The sequence below is a fragment of the Pectinophora gossypiella genome, chromosome 16 (genome assembly GCF_024362695.1).
Source record: "Pectinophora gossypiella chromosome 16, ilPecGoss1.1, whole genome shotgun sequence".
Classification (NCBI taxonomy): Eukaryota; Metazoa; Arthropoda; class Insecta; order Lepidoptera; family Gelechiidae; genus Pectinophora; species Pectinophora gossypiella.
Window position 1 is genome coordinate 14,353,191 of NC_065419.1, and position 14,075 is coordinate 14,367,265.

The 14,075-nt window shown below is 40.6% G+C and overlaps 1 protein-coding gene across 1 annotated transcript in view; it reads left to right on the plus strand.

The window, feature by feature from the left end:
- The window catches only part of LOC126373789 (macoilin), a 170,388-nt gene that overhangs the window by 149,397 nt on the left and 6,916 nt on the right, over nucleotides 1–14,075 (plus strand). The window lies entirely within an intron of this gene.

Below are 14,075 nucleotides of genomic sequence, written 5' to 3' on the forward strand. Positions count from 1 at the left end.
CGGGTTGGAAGGTCAGACAAGCAGTCGCGTCTTTTAATAACCGGACCTGAATTAAATCTATAGAAATCAGTCAGAGACAGAGATCAGAAATCTGCAGGTTAGGTAAGCGAACCTTGTGAAAACGGTATATTTGTAGGGAAATTGTGGTATATCTATGCTTTTACCTATGGTCTTATGTCATGTCAAAATATTATGATTGATAAAAAATGCAAATGCCTTTTTATTGAGTTTAATATATTACAGAAATGATGCTCTAAACCACTGAATTAAATTTTATCAGTTTGAATTCCTGTCACCTCTATTTAATATCGTCTCTGTGTAACTGAAAATTAGACATCAGCCCCTCACGTGCAATGTTATTTATCGATAAACATTGGTTTAGGCCTGTGTTAGGATCCGAACCTACGACCTCAAAGTGAGAGGCAAGCGTTCTACCAACTGGGCTACCACGGGTCCATTCAGCGGTTTAAAGCCTGAGCCAGAATTCAAACCCATGGCACTACAATGTAACTCACGCCTTTTCTGAACTGGACTATCACGGATTTTAACTTTTACCTCAAAATGTATTCACTTAAACACATCTCATTTCTCTTTTTTTTTTCTTGTATTTTTTTTAAATGTATTTTTGTTTCTTTTTTTTATTTATTTTGTTTGTAACGTAGACGATCATAAATCCATTTCAGACTTGAAGAGTGTCTAGATTAAACTTTGAACTTTAAACGTACGCAGCATAACGGTTATCAGATCCCTCGGGAAATCGCTGTAGCAAACAAAAACATGCCGTATCAATACCATTGGATTCATTTCATTCTACACACAAACAGAAATCGCTGAACTTTGGATTGATAAAAATTAACTTCAAATATTTGTTTTATACTGCCCACAAGAGTGCTTGTTTTGGAAATTTATTGAAGCGATGCTTTTTTAATTATAATGTTTTTTTCCATTATAGCTTTGTTTGGAGAACGCGTTAGACCGTAGCGGGTTCGAACCCGACTCGCTCTGTATACCACTGAATGCGACTATACGACTCCAATGAGGTACTTTCCAAGCTACTTTCCTCAAAAACAATATAGATGGCGCTGTACAGATTTTTTTTTTACTTTATTTAATAAATAGGCTTTTTTCAAACATTACCACGCCACCCCCATCGGACTTGCTTAGATTATCGCCTACGTAAACACAATTTTATATATTCATATAGCACCCTAGCCTTGTCCGACAATGGGCAAGCCAAGATACTATTATACAAATTAATGCACATAATAACGGGTTCTTACCGCGTTTAAATGGGGATATGAGACTCCCGATATTTCGACACTGTTGCAAGTGCCATGATCACGGGATGACTGATGAGATTGGAGTGGAGTAGGTAGATCCATAATTTTCTACGGGCAGACATATCTGTCTACCCGCGTAAACTTAAAACAATGTATAAACCAACATCTTCGATAATAATATTCGGGAATCGTATTAGAAATTGTTGTCTTTCCGCTTCGATCCGCGCACACTCCGCCATCACATGCAGAGCATCCTCCACTTGATCACACAGATTTTTTCTTCAGAATCAGAATCATTTATTCAACGTAATTATCATGGATAAACTTGTTGAAGGTCAATGTAACATTTGAATTTACGTCATTTCGCAAGGTGTTATGGCTGAGGAGAAGAAATGACAAGAAACTGCAACAGCAACACATCTTTTAAATCAATGAGGGTACATTACAAGTTATTTAATAACTAGAGGAACACATTTAATACCAGATATGTTTATCATTTAGGTAATCATTAATCTTATAATAAGCTTTTTTACATAAAGTAAGCTTCACGTGAGCTTTAAATTTATTATCTGACAAATTTAAAATATTATCTGGTATTTTATTGTAAAAACGTATACATAACCCCAAAAAAGATGAATTTAATTTACTTAATCTAGAATTATGAACAACAATTTTATTTTTATTCCTTGTATTGTAAGTATGCCTTTCACAGTTTCTTCGTTTACCCATCTAACTTCATGGATAACAGACATAATGCATCTTTTATCCTTACTTTTGGATATAAATGATGACCCTTTTTATTATACTTAGACACAATTAAATCTGCCATCCATTATTATTCTAATCAACATAAAGAGAAGCAATATAGGTGGCAACATAATTCTATACATAATGTGATCCAAATATCAAGCAACAATTTTTTTTTATTCAGGGTATTAGTGACATTGTAACGAATACTCAGGGGGATGATTCAGAGCATGATTCTGAGTTAATATATCTAAGTGGAATTTTCCGTCGCAAAATTAATAATTTCTTTTTATTTTGGTGCAATAAAGTGTCATCAACATCAGCCGTACGACGCCTATTGCTGGGCATAGGCCTCCCCCAAGGATCTCCACGACGATCGGTCCTGCGCTGCCCGCATCCAGCGGCTTCCCGCGACCTTCACCAGATCGTCGGTCCAATAAAGTGTATTTGTATTGTATTGTACAACAGCCTTCGTAGTCTAGTGGTTAGAGCGTTAGGCTCACAATCTGGAGGTCCGGGTTCGATTCCCGATGGGGACATTGTCGAAATAACTTTCTGAGACTGTCCTTTGTTTTGTAAGGACTTTTCAGGCTTGAATCACCTGATTGTCCGAAAAAGGAAGATGATTCCGTGCTTCGGAGGACACGTTAAGCCGTTGGTCCCGGCTATTAGCCGTAAAAACACCTCCACCAACCCGCATTGGAGCAGCGTGGTGGAGTATGCTCCATACCCCCTCCGGTTGATTGAGGGGAGGCCTGTGCCCAGCAGTGGGACGTATATAGGCTGTTTATGTATGTGTATGTATGCATTGTATTGTACGCGTCAGGCGGCACACTGAGGTGTCACTTTGCTTTGGTTCATATAGAAAGTTTGGAACTAAAACACTAAAACGGAAGGCCTGGAATTAGGTCCTGGAATCCGCCATTGTACCTGGCTGCTGAAAATTCAGTTAAATTACTGTTATTTGATTTTGTAGTTTCAGTTATTCAACTTCCTGACTAAACTAAAACTAGTCAAAACTCAGTACAGCCATTTCAGCTTTGTTATGTAAACAATAAAGCGCTTTAGTGGCTTGTTATCAGGGACGGATTTAAACAATCTGATTAAGTAAACAAATTATTTTTTTGCTGTTTACCCCGAAGATAATCCGAAATCTAGAAGAAGTCCCTATTAGGGATAAGCTCGCCTATGCTTCATGTAACGATAAATCTTAATTATATACATTTCCTTTGTATTTTGATTTTATGATTTTATTTGTTTTATCTGATTTTATTTTATTTATTATTTTAATTTATTTGAATGTTTTATTATGTAAATTATGGATCATTGTAATCTGAAATAAAGCAATTTTAATTTAATTTTTAATTTTAAAAAGCAATAAAGAGTATACAAACATAGAAACATAATCGTCTTCCTAGCATTATCCCGTTCACAGGGTCCGCTTAACTAACCTGAAGATTTGACAGATCCGATTTTTTACAGAAGCGACTGCCTGTCTGACCTTCCAACTCACGAAGGGAAAACCAGCCCAATATAGGTTAGGTCACACCTCCGAAAATGCATAATACATTTACAAATGAAAAATTTATTTCATTATCCACGAAGATAATAAAATAAATAAATAGTAATCTAATAATAATACCAACAACTCATTTCAACTTTATCGGTGGTACAAATAATAACTTACCTACTTATTCCAAGTTTTAAAATCAAGTTTACTCGTAGCAAGATTTTGCTTGCATATTCTCAATTTATTCATGTTTTTTTTTGACCAGACTTATAGTAGATGAGCCGTGGTAGCCCAGTTGGTAGAACGCTTGCCTCTCACTTTGAGGTCGCAGGTTCCAATCCAGCACAGGCGCAACTACCAGGGGATTTGGGTGATGCGAAGCAGAATCGAAAAAAACGTTTTGAAGTTAATTTGAGCCATTGTGCAGATTTTCATTGCGAAGGAACCACGGAGCTCCCGTAGCTTCTCCCGTGAAACGATTTTGTATCAATTGGAGATTATGTAATTGAGAGGGACTCGTGTGAGCGAAAACTACCACTGCATAGGTCATGATCGGACGGACCTCTGAATACATACATAAACACACGCCTATTTCCCATCGGGGTAAGCAGAGACTATGGAATTCCATTTGCTTCGATCCTGACACACTTCTCTTGCTTCCTCCACATTCATCAATCGCTTCATACACGCACGCCGCAGAGTAGATCGTACTAAACCTTTTCTAACGACATCTCTAATTTGGTCAATGTAAGTCCTTCTAGGTCTTCCTCTGCCAACCCTACCATCAACTTCCCTCCTACCTCTGAATCATCATCATCGGCCCATTAACGTCCCCACTGCTGGGGCACGGGCCTTCCCTATGGATGAATAGAGAGATCGGGCCTTAAACCATCATGCGGGCCCAGTGCGGATTGATGGTTATTAACGACTGCTAATGCAGCCGGGACCAATGGCTTAACGTGCCTTCCGAAGCGCGGAGGAGCTCGAGATGAAAACTTTTTTCTTGTGGTCACCCATCCTATGACCGGCCTTTGCGAAAGTTCCTTAACTTCAACAATCGCAGACCAAGCGCGTTAACCGCTGCGCCACCGAGCTCCTCAGAATACCTTTGGGATATAGTTGTGAGCTTATGTTATGTTGTGTTCTAGATACGACCCTTTTTTTATTTGCGTTGGGAAATGCGTTACGCAAACCACGCCGCCCGGGGGGACGACGTGGTTATGTGGGACTCCCCGGGTGTCGCCACCCGGTATATCCACTAAAACCCAACGGTGTTCCTCCTTGCCGCCGTGTGGCGGGGATGCGGGAACGCAATTGTACACAACCGAGTCCTCATCGGCGAATGCCCTTACGGGCCCAGCGCCCATGGAAGAGTTTCTAGATCCGACCCTGTGCTACACCGAGTTAACTGCTCACCGCTATTTGTGTAGGACGACAAGTTACACTGAACATTCTATTAAAAGCATGTTATACCGAATCTGTTTGCTCTCTCGTGTTTATGTTGACTACATGTAAATTACTTCGGCATTACAGCTTATGTAGCTCTATGGTTTTGAAAACACCTTTTTTGTGTGGTTCTACATAATGGTACACAGCATATTTTGTACGGCAGGGTATTGACCTACATTGGTCCCATCCCATTGACATTCAGAATTTGCCTTTCAACTGTTTTAAGACAGTAGTTCAACAGAAACTTTGCAAAAAAGGTTATTATAAAGTTAGTGATTATTTAGAAGATATGAATGCATAGGATTAACTGTCTGAGAACTGATATTAGGCAGCTAAATTACTCAATTGTATAACAATATTTTATGTTTATTTTTTTAAAGAACGTCTAGGGCCTTGTGTCGAGGTTTTTCTTGCAGCTTCTTTACCCGGCTATACAGGTTGTGAGAAGCTGCAGTAGTTTTATGAGACGTTCGTTATGTAAAAAATGACGATTCAAAGTGTAAATATGTTACCTAAAAAATAAAGATATATTTGAATTGGTCCTGATTCCTATCGTATCGGGGTTCTGAAGTGTTTGGTGTCACGAACTGGGGGGAAGCAATTCATTTAAGAAAGCAATATTGCTGTTTGACATTTGTTTGCATTGCGCACTTACTTTTATTATACGTAAATGTCAAATTGCAATATTGCTTTCTTAGATGAATTGTTTCGATGTGGCCATTTTAACCCCCCTAATTGGCCGCCTCTGTGGCTGGAGTAATCGGGTCGTCAAAGTAAGACCGAGACGGTGAGGCAAACATAGCTCAGCCGCTGGTGGGGAGCAGAGAGCTGCTGCTGTTCTAGAGGTATATTCGTATTTATTTTGTATTCCTTCCCCGATACTGACCCCGCCGGCGTGGTCGACGATTTCCCTCATTCAGCGCTTATCGCTATCGACCCACTAGGGTCGACTAATTCTTTCAAATATTTTTCCTCTCAGACGACGCCCTGAGCCGAGGTTCGCGCCCAACTGGGCACCCTCAGGCCTGTTGTCTTAAACGTTGTACCGGGTGAGAGCCTTCAGCGCTCCCCATTTGTCCGGCCAAGTAGTTAATGCCATCTGCGGCAAATCTACAATAAGTTACGTCAAAAAAAAAATGTATTCCTTATTCAACGAGTATGCCCGGGAAGATTTAAACAGCTGAATGTGTTCTGTTTTTCATTCGCTCGCATAGAGTTACTTACCAGGGCAATATAAAACCGTGTAGCTTCCTATATCTCTCTGACAGCGGACACAGAGCCACAATAGAAATAAATTGCCCGCTACATCCCAAACTACACCATTGATGTCCCCTGAGGGCCATACCCAGCGAATAAACTCTGAAAACGTGATTTAAGGTGAAAAATGCAGGCGGACACTTTTTTACATACATACATATTTATACTCACGCCTATTTCCCACCGGGGTAGCCAAACTGGAATTCCATTACCTACACTATACTTTATAACATAATATACTTACAATACTCCATAGAATAAGAAATAAAAGGTACTACGTATAGAACGGCAACTCTCCGCTCCCCACCAGCGGCTGAGCCAGGTTTACCTCACCCCCCTCAGTCTTACTTTAGTCTTCAATCGTATAGCGTCAGACGTCACACACACAGATGCGCGTGTACCATAACGTCAATGTGTAGTGTCTGTGTAAAATGAGGTTTTTTGTATGAAGTGTCCAAGGTGTGCTATACAAATGTAGTGATTATATTCTCTTTGTTATTACTTCTCTCTCTATTTAAGAGCTGCGCTCTTGTCGGTGGAGTAATCGCCTTCATTACTCCATAGATAGGGCGTGTAGAACGGTGGTTGCCCCAATCGCCTTCCGTTCCGCAGTACACCGACCAATTTCTCAATCGGTGATGTTCTAGCTAGAGCCCTACCAGAATCCATTTCCTCGGCCTCCAACCAGTACTGACACCGCTGTTGCTCGGCATCAGGGGTGCGCTTTTGGAGTTGCGGCGCCTACTCGCTACGTCACAAGATCGTCATAGAACCTAAGTAGCATTTTATAGGTTAGCCCGTGCCAGTGAGCTACCCACTACGTTCTGCTAATCTTGTCGCTGTTTGCTATTACTTAGAAAGCAATTTTATAGATAAAAACCTAATATAAATCTCCATACTAGAATGTAACAATGATACACCCTCACCTCCTGGTTACCTCATAAACTGCTCAAAGGGTACACCAACTTACAAAGTTACTAGTTGGTAATTTATTCCGACTAACTCACGTAACTAAGTCAAAGCTAGGCGTAGCTTCTATTAGTCTATCTCACTTCACTGGACTTCGTTTATTAAGTATATTATGTTTTTATAATTAACAGCTACCCACCCCAGCTTCGCGAGGGTGGGTAGCCAGAGCATATCCATGGCATTTTTGCTTTCTGTAGCCTAATTAATGTCCCACTGCTGGGCAAAGCGGCCCCTTCTCTTTCCAACCCTCCCTGTCTTGGGCATCGTTCCGCCAGGTGTGCCGGAAGGCGTCCAGCTCGTCCCTCCACCGTCGTCGTGGTCTACCTCGTCGTCGACGACCCTGTGGGGACCAATCAGACGTAATTTGGGCCCACTTTTTCGGTTGCTTACGGCAGACATGTCCCGCCCATTCCCACTTCAAGCATGGTATAATATAACCAGATATGCTCAATCCTATGAAAAGCCGCCATTGCTAGCCGTTTGATGACGTTACTGTTACCATTAAATTAGTAGCTACAACATAAACCAATGATTTTCAAAGTTATCAAATTCATAATAATGTTTAACACGTGCTCATCGGTGAAGGAAAAATTTTTGAGGAAACCCACATACCTGAGAAATGTGTTTCGGGTAATTAAAGCACATAATAACGGGTTCTTACCGCGTTTAAACACGAAACCCGTTAAGAACCCGTTATTATGTGCTTTAATTATGATAATAACCGCGTAAACTTATAACAATGTGTTTCGGGTGTTTTGTGACCTTACCTATAACTGGGCTGGTTTTCCTTTCGGGTTGGAAGGTCAGACATGTCGCTTGTGTAAAAATCTGGACCTGTCAAATTTTCAGGTTAGGTAAGCGGACTCTGTTAAACTGGATACAATGGGATAAGTTACGAAACTATCAACATGACATGTCCATTTGAGAAATCTTTTCATTTGTTAGCAAAAAGAATAAGGAAAGAAAAAGTAAGTACGACAGCGCTGTTTCCTTTTACGGATCAGACTGAGAATAAAAAGGTCCATTGGAACAATTCCCGTCGGGTCCTAATTTGAAAGTTTTTTGCTTCATCAGCCCTTTACTTGCCTTCAGTTTTTCTTTGGAAAAGAAACACGTAAATGATAAATATTGAGCATATTGCTCAGTTAGGGATTTTTCCAAATCGTGAATTATAGATATACATTTATGTAGGTACTTACTAGCTTAATTAAAACACATAATAACGGGTTCTTACCGCGTTTAAATGGGGATATGAGACTCCCGATGATATTTCGACACTGTTGCAAGTGCCATTTTTTTTTTTATTATTATTGAATACAACGAAAAATTAACAAAACAATAAAATAACACCGCTAAACCCCTCACGGGTTTGTCTCGGCGCTATAAAATGATCACGGGATGACTGGAAGAACCCGTTATTATGTGTTTTAATTATGATAATAACCGCGTAAACTTACTAGCTTACTCATTCACTTAGGCCAGGCGCGCACTACTAGTTTTTCCCCGCGTGGCAGAAAAAAGCAGCGGTATAATGTCGCACTGTAATACTGTAACAAACAGTTTTAAATTGTATTGCGCGAACTTGACGGCAGAGCCACCGCAGCGTCGCAGTATTACAGTGCGACATTATGCCGGTGCTTTTTTCTGCTGCGCGGCGAAAAACTCGTAGTGCGCGCCTGGCCTTATCCTGACAGAGAGCAGCATTAACTATCAGTACTATTCAGAGGCGGAGGACAGGAGTCCTAGTACGGCTTTGAAATAGACTACTCTGAGCGCCGTCACACTCGCATCAGACAGTGTACTGTAGACAGAGTAGCAAGAAGTCTTCCTCATATATCCTCAAAGAATTAAGTGAAGTTTACAACTTGCTGTATTCGTTTGTCCCTTTTGCGGTGGAGACGGGTGGACCATGGTGTCAAATTCAAAATTCAAATTCAAATTCAAAAATATCTTTATTCAGTAGGTAACATAGTTACACTTTGAATCGTCAATTTTTACATAACGAACGTCTCATCCGCCTAAAACTACTGCAGCTTCTCACAACCTGTATAGCCGGGGAAAAGAAGCTGCAAGAAAAACCTCGGCACAGGGCCCTAGACGTTCTTTAAAAAAATAAAAATAAACATAAAATATTGATATACAATTGAGTAATTTAGCTGCCTAATATCAGTTCTCAGACAGTTAATCCAATGCATTCATATCTTCTAAATAATCACTAACTTTATAATAACCTTTTTTGTAAAGTTTTTGTTTAACTACTGTCTTAAAGCAGTTGAAAGGCAAATTCTGAATGTCAATGGGAATCTTATTGTAAAAACGTATACATTGCCCCTTAAAAGATTTAGTAATCTTATGTAATCGACTGACTTGTAAAGCAAGTTTATTTTTATTCCGGGTATTAACAATGTGCCGATCGCTATTTTTTGCAAATAATCCTATATGTTTTTTTACATATATTAAGTTTTCAAATATACATTGTGATGCCAAAGTTAAAATATTAATTTCTTTAAATTTATTTCTAAGTGACATGTCCATGGTGCGAGGAGGCTAAAAAGTTCGTTAAAGAACTAAGTAGGGCGACGTCTGCGAGGTCGTGGTGGCGACCCCCGCTCCGGATCATACCTGGTACAGCACATCTCGCTGGCCATCCAACGCGGCAACGCGGCCAGCGTGATGGGTACATTTGAGCCGGGTATGCTCCGAGGCGGGCTATTTGACTAATTTTAAATGTAATTAATATCTAGTTTTAAAGCAATGACATGTATTTATTGTAACACTTATTTATTTATGACAATAAAAGGTAACTTGCTGTAATAGATATAAGTAATGAGTGCATGACTTCGCCAATAAACTGTCTTACAGTTTGGCGAATGTGTTTAAAATTGTAAACGGTACTTATTTTGTTATTAAATAATTTTAAAAAAAGACTCTTATACACTCAGACGACGTTGAGCCGAGACTTGTTCCCAACTGGGCACTGTCATGTAGTTAATTAAAGATTATATTATCTTTTTACATGCTCTGTATTATTATTTACTTTAGTCACAATATAAACAAACAAACAAACACAAACAAACAAATATTGTAATCGAGCGTTTAAATTTTCTTTTTTTTTTGACGTGACTTTGTGTAGATTTGCCGCAGATGGCATTAACTACTTGGCCGGACATATGGCGAACGCTGAGGGCACTCACTCGATAAAAAAAATTTAAGACAACAGGCCTGAGGGTGTCTGACACGGACGTAACGTGAGCGCGTCCATAGTTGCCCGCGGTTTTGAGCTGTCATTATTACTTACCTCTCTCGTGTTTGTGTAGACGCTCTCTTCAGAACCCCGATACCGACCCCGCCGGCGTGGTCGACGATTTCCCTCATTCAGCGTGACGATAAGTCACGAGTGGTTTAATGCAGTCTAATACACCTTTGTCATGACATCATGCGCTGAAAACATATGCATGTACGTAACAATAAGTAGGTCTAAGTTTTGGCCGCCGTCTGGTTAACAGAACAGGCAAAGAGGGCCTTTTCCTGTGAGGGAAACAGTACATAGTGTCTAGTACTCTTGTCTAGACTACTCTCAAATCTAGAATATTCTAGACAATGTCTAAAGTCTAGACACAGACGGTAAACACATCAGGAACTTTGTCTGAACACACGTTTAAATGACAGACAAATACTACGTTTGAGAATTGCAAGTTGGTAGGTACTATCTTGACCAAAAACAGTATAGATGGCGCTGTCTACAAACTGCAAACAAATTTGCCTTTGTTTAAACTAATTTCATGTATAACAGACATACCTATGCATATTTTATCTTTGTTTTTATATAAATGATCAAATCAAATATACTTTATTGCACAGAACTAAATTTCAATAATCAGACATAACTGACACATAGCGGAGAGGAATGACTGTCCAATCATAAGGCACTTTATTTATGTTACTAAGTCCCTCGTTGAATATAAGTACTAACATAGTTTTTAAGTGTAAACTGAACAGCCTCCGTGGTCCAGTAGTTGAGCGTTCTGCTCACGAACCGGAGGTCCCAGGTTCAACAAATCACTTTGTGATCCCTAGTTTGGTTAGGACACTGCAGGCTGATCACCTGATTGTCCAGAAGTAAGATGATCCGTGCTTCGAAAGCCGTTGGTCCCGGTTACTACTTACTGATGTAAGTACGTAGTCGTTACTTGAGTCACGTCAGGGGCCTTTGGCGGCTCAATAACAGGTTGGTTATCCACCTCACAACCCACACGATAGCAGAAGTGTAAACTAACAGTATTTTGGATCTATTTGTTGTCCGTAACATAAACTGCCTATATACGTCCCACTGCTGGGCACAGGCCTTCCCTCAATCAGCCGGAGGGTGTATGGAGCATACTCCACCACGCTGCTCCAATGCGGGTTGGTGGAGGTGTTTTTACGGCCGGGACCAACGGCTTAACGTGCCCTCCGAAGCACGGAATCATCTTACTTTTTCGGACAATCAGGTGATTCAAGCCTGAAAAGTCCTTACCAAACAAAGAACAGTCTCACAAAGTGATTTCGACAATGTCCCCATCGGGAATCGAACCCGGACCTCCAGATCGTGAGCCTAACGCTCTAATCACTAGACCACGGAGGCTGTTATTAGACCACGGAGAATTATGTTTAATTTGATCAGAATAAGAATGGGTGGAAGACATAATTGTGCCTGGGTGTTAAAGGGTCATCAAAGATAAAAGACGCATTATGTCCGTTATCCATGAAATTAGGAGGATAAACGAAGGAAACTCTTTACAGCGTCATCTATATTGTTTTTGAGGGAAGTTGCCTAGAAATTCACTCATTACGTTGAATGATTCTGATTTATGATTCCCGCTTTCCGGTCACCACCTCTATAAGCATTGAGCTTAAACGGTGCTTATGACATTTTCTCGTTGAACCTTCCAGAAAGCAATTTTCCATCCCACTCAGGCTGCATCAAAGACTCGAGTTCACCGGACCCGTTATAAAGGTAATGAAAAAACTTCTTTAAGTCGACTCGAGGTATCAACTTAGCTTAATTAATCAAAATCCACTTCAAAAATTGTGAAAAGCTCTCTCGCATACTTGGAAACTGAGCGGGTTGGCGTTGTACTGAGTATTATTTTAATTATCAACATAGCATCACGCCCCGTATCCCCAAAGAGGTCGGTACAGGTGTATACAGGGTGTTAGTGACATCGTAACGAAAACTTTGAGGGATGATTCCACTTGATATTAACCCAGAATTATGGTCTGAATCATCCCCCTCGGTATTCGTTACCATATCACTTACACCCTGTATACATATTTTTTGGCGTGACTTATTGTAGATTTGCCGCAAATGGCATTAAGTACTTGGGCGGACAAATGGAGAGCCTCACCCGGTACAAAATTTAAGACAACAGGCCTGAGGGTGCCCAGTTGGGCGGAAACCTCGATTAATCGACTTTAGTGGGTCGATAGCGGTAAGTGCTGAATACCGGTTGATTGAGGGGAGGCCTGTGCCCAGCAGTGGGACGTGTATAGGTTGTTTATGTTATGTTATGTAAACATAATTCTATAGATAATGTGATCCAAATATTGCCATTACATTGTATTTTTGAATATACGATTGAAGACTAAAGTAAGACCGAGGGGGTGGAGGGTTGGGAGGGGGTTAGTTGCGGACTTGTAGGAGACGGTAACAATGACATTGTCAAGAGTCTTAACGCAAATGTTTCTTATCATTTTTTGAGAAAGATGATTCCGCCCTTTGAAAGGTTAAACTTACATTAAGCTGTTGGGACCGAGTTACTAGCCCAAACACCTTTGCCAACCCGCAGTAGAGCAGCGTGGTGGAGTATGCTGCATGCCCTCTCCGGTTGATTGATGGCAGTGGAACGTATATAGGCTGTTTATGTACATGTTTTGTATCATAATCATATTATCATTTATTGCGTTCCACATGGTAGGAGGTTAGTAATATAAGGTGAGTAACACAAATGGACCCGGATTGGGCACAACAATTTAAAGGAGAGTTACAGCATATTTTTTAGGCTTAAACATAATAAATGAGAACAAGTATATAATTCAGACATAAACATACATACATAAACTCACGCCCGTAATCCCAAATGGGGTGGGCAGAGCCACAAGTAATCAAAGACAACTTGCAGCCACTGTTGATACGAAGTCCTAAGATGGATATGATGAACCTTATGGTGATAAGGGATCAGCCTATCGCCCATAACATTAGTCCATCATGTTAGAGGACGCAATCCCTCTGTCGGTTTTTACGACATGCCCGGGAAGACAAGGAATTCAGACATAAAAGTAAAAGAAAACTACTTACTTATCATTAAAAAGCTCCTGCAGAGTATAAAAACTTTTGTCAGTTAGGTATTGTAGAGTACACCTTTTGTATACTGCCATGATTTGGCTCGCCAACACACCATCACTCTGTACAGGCAGACTGTCCTGCATTGACTGACTGTTTTGTCTTGCTCTGTATTCAGATGACGTACTCGCCCGAGACAAGGATAGCAATATCAATACACTACAGGTATCAGTACAGCGACAGGATTAGCTGAAAGTAGTGGGTAGCTCACTGGAACGGGCTCACCTATAAAATGCTACTTAGGTTCTATGACGATCTTGTGACGTAGCGAGTAGGCGCCGCTACTTCAAAAGCGCACCCCTGATGCCGGGCAGCAGCTGTATCAGTACTTGTTGGAGGCCGAGGAAATGGATTCTGGTAGCTAGCTAGAACATCACCGATTGAGAAATTGATCGGTGTACTGCGGAACGGAAGGCGATTGGGGCAATCACCGTTCTACACGCCCTATCTATGGAGTAATCAAGGCGATTACTCCACCGAC